Genomic DNA, 7,964 nt, shown 5'->3' on the forward strand with positions numbered 1-7,964 from the left:
ATGCATATAATTATATACATAATAATCAGCCTCCTTATATTTTCCTACATATTTAAAAAAATCTACACAGATGGGGAAAACCTTGATGTTTACATCAATAACAACAATAAATTGTAAGGTAGCATTTTGTTATAGCCAATGCTTCTGTGATTTTTATGTTTTCTTTATTCATGAACTTTTTTTTTCCTTTACACAGGTCTGTTAGGCAATTTTCCCCCATGATTCTTTAATTTGCTTCTAATATGATCTTTTACATCTAGATCACATATTCATTTAGAGCTATTCTTGACATAAAGTATGTTTGTCTAAATCTAATTTCTTCCACATTGCTGTGCAGTAGTCTAAGCAATTTTTGTCAAATAGTGAGTCATTTTGTCTATAGATGGTCTTTTTATTTACAATTACTAGTTTATTAGATATATTTGCTTCTAATATGTTGTATATCTAATCTGTTGCACTGATAAATATCTTTATTTTTAATCAGTACCATTTTTTTAAACAAAATGACTACTTTGTAATATTGTTTGAGATCTGGTATCACTAGGCCTTCTTTAAACATATCTAATAAAACTAAGATTAAAAGTGCAACAATTAATTGGGGAAAAACAACACTGCAGCAACTTTCTCTAATAAACATATCAATAGCAATATGTGAAAAAAATGCTCTGAATCCTTACTAATTAGAAAAATAGAAATCAATGAAAATTTGAGATTCTGTCTCATACCCATCCAATGGGCAAATATGACAAAAAGGAAAATGATAAATATTGAAAGTGTTTTAGGAAAGAAAAGTTCAATGACTGATGCATTGTTGGTGGATCTGTGAATAGGTTCAACAATGTTTCAACTAAGCCCAGAATGACACACACATACACACACACACACAGACACACACAGACACACACACACACACACACACACACACACATACACCGGCAGACATTTCTAAACTATGCAGATATACCATTATTATTACATCTACATAACCCAGAGATATCACTACTATGCTCGCGCACAAAAGAAATAAAAGAAAAAGAAAAAGGTATTTTATGGTCATACACACACACTGGAAACGACTAAGATGTCCAAAATTTGGAAAATGGCTAAATAAGTTGCCTTAAATCAATGTGATAGAGTACTATTGCTCTGTAAGAAATGAGGAAATAGAGGATTTTGAAAAATTATGAACTCATATAGAATGAAATAACTCCAATCAGAAAAGAAAGTTGTAATATAACATCAGTATTATTTAAAAATAAACAATTTTCAGAAATTTTAGAAACTGATGAGGAGTGAAATGCTCAGAATCAAGCAAATAATTTATGTACTAAAAACATTAGTATAAAGACAAAGGAAATCTTTGAAAGCTTTAAAAACTATGATAATTTGATTCTAGAAAACTTATAATGAAGCATGCTATTCATGACAGGTGCTGAATTTACAATGCAAAAATATTTACGCATAGGTATATGCATAAATATATGTATACAAGACTATATATACAAAGTGGTGGTAACCTAAAAATGTTTATAATGTGAAAAAGACAATGAATCAATAACATTTAAAAGAAAGAGAGGGAGAGACATTGACAGTAAATAGATATCCAGGGTTATTTTTTAACGTCTGTAGGGAGGTGGATCTCTGAATGAACAAGAGGTCTTAAACTTTGTCAATATAATGACATCCTTGAACTTTCCATGTTTTTTACCCAAAACATTTGACACTGATTTTAAGCAATAACAGATTATCTTCTCATGGACACATTACAATGTTGGTTTATGACCTGTGTTATCCAGATGCTACCAAGAACTTCGACACACTGAAGTTTTGGGAAACAAAAAAAGGCATAGTAAATATGTTGACTCTTCATCTATCTCTGTTTCACAAGTTTTATCTTTATATTAAGTCAGATTACCAGCAAACAAAGCATCTGGTCCATATTATCTCATTCCAGTACATGAAAGCCTTCACTGAATTATGATTTAATGCTATGTCCTTTGCTTGTATAGAGGGCAGATTTAAGAAGCAGCCCTTCAGTTGCATGCCTGTATCTTTTGTAGAATCATAGAACAGATATTGTTTACTGCAACTTAATGTCCTTTGTACAAAAACCCATATAATAAATTCTTCCCTGACTTTAGCTTTAGAGAGAGAAATATTATCTCTGTAGATGAATGGATGTACTTCCTCTTGTCAACAAGAAAACCAAAAATTTCTAGAAAACCTTGTATGTTTCCCTTTTTGTTTTTGCTGCTGGAAACATTTAGTATCAGTGCTACTTAACAAGCTGACTCATGTTCCTGGTAGCCATTATTTTATCTTCTTCCTTGATATGGTTTATTTGAGAGCCATTACTAATTATATGTGTATATATATATATGTATGTATATATATATATATATATATATATATATATATATATATATATATATATATATATATATATATATATATTTGTGTGTGTGTGTGTGTGTGTGTGTATGTGTGTGTGTGTATCCAGTACTGGGCCCTTGATACCTTATTCTCCCCTTTCAAAAGAAATGGTGTTTCTAGAAGTGGCTAGAGGATTAGAAAATATATGGTCTCCCACTTAGTGCCTGTAATTTAGGAGCTACAGGTTGACAGCCTATGACAATTTTCATAATTTCTTTTGATTGTTTCAGAAAGATTCTTATAGGTTTGAGAGAGACAACTAAATAGGAATTATAATGGTATTTCAATTATTTTTAAGGAGGAAGTCTTTTCTCTCCCATAAGGAGTGTGAGCATGCTTCCCATGGGTCAGAGTGTGAAAAAAATATATCAAAAAAAGAAGTCACCATTAAAAAAAAAAAGGATGAAGGATAATAGCATTAATGAAAAATTTGGTACATCACTGGTTGATAAGCTGAAACTTAGGCTCTGTAGAACAACTGTACTCCCAGGACAAAGGTGATTAGATTAGATTATTTTTAAGGTCTCTACCACCTCTGAATTCTCTTATTCACTTGTCATGGACAAAGAATTCATCACTTAGTCACCTATGTATTGATGATGAATCTTTCCTTACTTAGCTAGGCTAGTCCTGGGCAAGGTACAGATTCTGTTATTGGAGCATGTTCAAAGTTTTTCTAATTTAGAAATTTTCAGTTCAATTTATCAAAAGTTTAATAAGCACCTACTCTATTCCCAGCCCTTTGCTAGGAATTGTAGGTAGAGATGGGGACCGTACTTTGTTTATATTGGTATGAAGGAATCTTTAATTAGAGAACTCTTTTTACCTTTCAAGGTCAGCACGTTTTCTGCCGGGGAGCAGTTAGATGGTGCAATGGATAGAGTGCCAGGCCTAGAGTCACAAAGACCTAAGTTCAATCCCAGACTCAGACACTTTAGCTGGGTGATCCTGGGCAACTCATTTAACCTTGTTTGTCTCTGTTTCCTCATCTGTAAAATGAGCTGAAGAAGGAATTGTCACACCAATCCAGTAATCCAGTATCTTTGCCAAGAAAATCCCAAATGGGTCATGGAGGGTCAGACACGAATGAATAGAAACAACAGCCAACCAACATTTTGTGAGGCTTAGAGTCCTAAAAAGTTGCCTAGACTGCTGAGAAGTTAAATGACATGTCCAGGGTTACACAGCTAACGTGTGTCAGTGGCAGGCTTCGTTCTAGGTGTGTCTTGCTTAAAGATCAGCTCTATATCTATTATGCCCCATTGTCTCTCCTTGTGTGGGGAATACAAAGAAAAACAAAGTATTTCTGCTTTCAAGGAGCTTGTGCTCTGTGAAAGTAAAACGGCATTCACATGATAAGTACATATACCATAATGTAAGGGTAGGGGAAAACACAGAGCACTAAAAACTAAAGAGATTAAGAAAGGCTTCCCATATGAGGTAGCACCCAAAAAAGATTAGAAGGAAGCCAAGATTGAAAGAAGCAGAAGGAAATTGGTGAAAGATGGACTACTGAGTTGAAGACACAAAAAGAATGTAGTTTTGCTGAAACTGTGTGGAGTATTAGGAAATAAATCTGGAAAGGTAGGCAGAAACCAAACTGCGAAAAGCTTTAAATGTCAAAAACAACAGTATGTAAGTTTGTATTTGACCCACACGATAATAGAAAGCCACAGAATTTTCTTTACCCAAGGAATAACTAATCAGTCCTGTAATTTACAAAGATTAATGCTTGAGAACCCAAAGTTATCTCCACACCATTGTGAGTAATTAGAGTTTATTGGACTTAAGTGGAGGGCACAACATTTGTTTTAATGAAACCTAAGGATGCTTTACTCTTCTTATGACAGTCATATATTTTGTATATGAATTATTCTTTTTTATTTCAATGAAAAGCAAAATCAGTCTTTTATTAAAGTAGAAACAGAAGCATTACAGATATTAACAGCAGCATCCAATAATGTTTTCAACTTGAAAAAGCCAGTACTATGGGCCCTGTGGTTTAGGGTTCCAAAATGTATAAATATGCTGCATTTTCATTTATGTATAAGTTGTACAAGCACAAGCACATACACAACTTTCAATATTAGTACAGGGCCTGATAAGACACAGAAATATATCATTTTTTGTTTTGTTTTATTTTGTTGTTTCTAAAAACTTTTACTCCATAAAATATTTGATCATTCAAAGCTATGAACTTAATTACATATCAAAGAACACAGGCAATAAAGCCCGTATTACTAGAACATACAGTATTAAGCTGGACAAAATTATAAGAGGACAAAATGTAGTGATCACTGAATTCACTCAGAAAAGCTTAAGAAACAGAATATTTCCATCCTGTATCAGAATAAAAATGTACTATATTAAAGTCCGAATTTTTGCAAGTTGTCTTTTAGTCAGTGTTCTATTTACAAGGCAGAAATTTCTGCCAACTACAGTAGTTTAACTTTGGCACAACACTAAGTTCCATTACTTTTGAGTATTCAATCCTATGTTACGAGAATATACGTATGTCCAAAAACATTCTTTCATAAAAGCTTAGGCCCATTCACAATAAATCACACATCTTGATTTCAAGATTTGCATCCCCTTACCACTATAGGTAATTATAAATGACAAATTATGTGAATTTTAATCATCTGATTTAAAGAGTTTCTGTTTAACATGCTGTAGGGGTTCCCAGGTATCACTGTCACCTGTTTCTTCATCATTCTCTTCCTGATCAACTATTATCTCATCATTATCCTCAAACAGCTCCATTCCTAACTCAGATCTTCTTTTTCTCTCTGCAAACTACTTTTTGACTTGCTTATAACCCATATGTAATTAGGCAATAAATGCACCAAAGTCTTGCTGATTAAGAAATTTGTGCTTCATATAATAATCCTTATGTACTGTAGTACCAGTTTTAAATTTTCTGAGTGATGGTCCATGGTCTCAGTTGTTTATCCTTTTGCTTCCTTTAGGTTGCCCATGAGGTCTTCTCCTTTCTCTTTCCTTTGCTCTTCCTCTCCATCTTCTCCTAAAGGAGGCTTGTCCATTATACTACTTGAACTGGCCCACTAATAGTAATAGTACCATTTTAAATTCTTACTTTCCCAAATGTATTGTTTATTTCCAAACCACCTAACATCTGTTCTAGCAAGCCCACTTTCTTCAGCCAGCTTGTCATATTCTTCTGGTGATGGCCACTATGTTCAAAGAAATGCACTTTTAAGTATAGGCAACTGCTCTGGTGATTTTTTTTTTATACTCTTTGTGGTGGTCACTGCCTTAGGTGCTACAGATTCATCTTGAGGAGGAGTGTCTCCAACTTCTTTGGAACTACCTGCACTGCCTGTCTATTTCTGTTTTCTTTTCCTTTGAAGCCTTGGCTTTCTTTCTCTTTGTGAACCAGGCATCCCTTTCTCTCCTGCTAAGTTTGGTTTGTGCTCTTAATCTGTTCAATTCTTCATTAGTAAGTACAGGTTTATTAAGGAAATTTGTTTGGAGGATGCACAGTTGCTCTGAAGTTTTCTCTTTAAATTTTTGCAGAGTAAAGTCAGGGAAAAGCTTCCCTGGCTGTTTAGGATGTGGAGCAACAGCTATTGGGGATTCTGTAGTCTCCTCACTAGAGTCTATATCAATAGGAGTATAAGCTTCACTGTTGGAATGGATACACTGATGACTCTTGAAATTCCTCTTGGTTATACCTTGTATCACTAAACCACGTTTTGATCTTGCCTTTAGTTAGGCCTGTTATTTTCATAAGCCTGATCTCCTTTGAGTCATGAGGAAACTGATTTTTAAGGTAGCTAACTTTTAATTCTTCCAGTTCTGTCTTTTTTGCCCAGATACCAAATGAATCAGGATTCACCAATGCTTGATTAACTGAGGAGTTGGAGATCGGGCCAGGGCTGGAGCCAGAATTGGAGCTACTGATTTTGTTTCTGCAATAGGCTGAACACTAAGCACTGACTTTTCCGCATATGAGTTTCATCTGGAACTCCTACAACTGTCAAAGCTATAGGTGTTGTCACTGGCAATTGGTTAGTGCCATCTACTTGTGTAAGGACCAGACATAGTTGACCATCTATCTGGCATGTCTGTAAAATGGAAGGCAAGCCATTACTAGCTGCGGAAGTGTATGTAGGAATCACTGTTACTGTTTGTGGCACAGTATGTACTGCATTGCTTTCTCCTTGCCTCCTTTACTTCTTCTGGATTCCAACTAATGCTGTGTTTCAAGCATTGGGTTGAAAAATCAAACCTTGATCTGTTCCTCTGTACATTTTGCTTAAGCAGACAGAACTGCAATTTTGGACATTGTTCAATAAGGGAATTTGTTATAGATGTTAAGCAAAAGGGGGTTGTTATCCAAAGCAGCATCATAGGTGGCAATATTAAGAGGGATTAACACTTTAGGAATCAAGTTAGAATTCTGCTTAGCTGATGCAGCTGCTGTTGTCACCTGTGCTAGCTCAGATTGAAGAACTGCTTCTGTGGTAATTACTGTGTTTATGATATCTGGATGTATACTATTTACAATTGAAGTACTTGTATTAGACTCAGACACTGATGAAGTGGGGTTTTTTTAAATTTATTTTAAATTTGTTTTTATTTTTATTTTTTTTGAAGTGGGGTTTTTTAATTACTTCTTCACAACCTCATTTAGTTTCATTCTCTTTCTCTTCTGGAATGTCTTCAGTTATGGAAAACAATAATCCGTTTATTCTCTCCTTTATTTTTCATCATTTCATAAAAGAGTTTCTATAGATTATACCTGATCTTAATTCTCCACTTTAACAAAACTACCATCAAAGGCAGATAATTAATTGTTTGCTCAAACATTTTCTTTTCACAATAGTCAGCTTAAAATTCTTTTTTCCAGCATGATATTCCAAATTATGCTCAGAAAGTACATCATATCTTTTGGTAAGAAAATTGCATCCAACCCAAATATAGGATGAATTTAACACTATATTGGGATGCTCTAAATGTACATGAAATGTAAACATGTTAAGATCTGGCATTTGAAAAGTACAATATTTACATCAAAGCCATCTTTAGCTTTGTTGTTGTTGTTGTTGTTGTTGTTGTCAGAATCTAGAAGTTCTTGAACATCTTCATCACTTGAGATACTTTCTGCTGCTCCATTAATATAAGTATAGCGGATCTGTGTCCAAGTCTGGTATCAGTTCTAGGTCTGCGTCAACTGGCAAGGAATATGTAAGGTGTTGTTGATTTTCTTTTGCTTGCCATTCTTTTTTTGTAGGGAAAATCTCAATCTTAACTGTGATTAGAAAGCAATGAAAATCAAACTACTGTAGTTATCTTCACTTGAAAAAAATGGCTTTTAGTTCTGTAAGTCCATCCCATTTGTAATTTTTTTCATAAAGCAGTCAAGACAAGAGCTTATAATTTGTAGTCACAAAACTGAGTTGATGAAACTTTTGGAGCAAATGTACAATCACCATATTTTTCCAGTACTCTATCCTTCAGAGAAATAGGGAATGCCTTCCAGTTAGAGGAGTTTAGCTCAAGTCATC

General features: G+C 34.1%; 1 pseudogene; it reads right to left on the bottom strand.

The window, feature by feature from the left end:
* Positions 1 to 5,067: 5,067 nt before the first annotated feature.
* On the bottom strand, positions 5,068 to 7,677 carry LOC110212600 (zinc fingers and homeoboxes protein 1-like; annotated as a pseudogene).
* Positions 7,678 to 7,964: the final 287 nt, after the last annotated feature.

This window comes from Phascolarctos cinereus, unplaced genomic scaffold (genome assembly GCF_003287225.1).
Source record: "Phascolarctos cinereus isolate Bilbo 61053 unplaced genomic scaffold, phaCin_HiC Scaffold_2;HRSCAF=192, whole genome shotgun sequence".
Lineage (NCBI taxonomy): Eukaryota > Metazoa > Chordata > Mammalia > Diprotodontia > Phascolarctidae > Phascolarctos > Phascolarctos cinereus.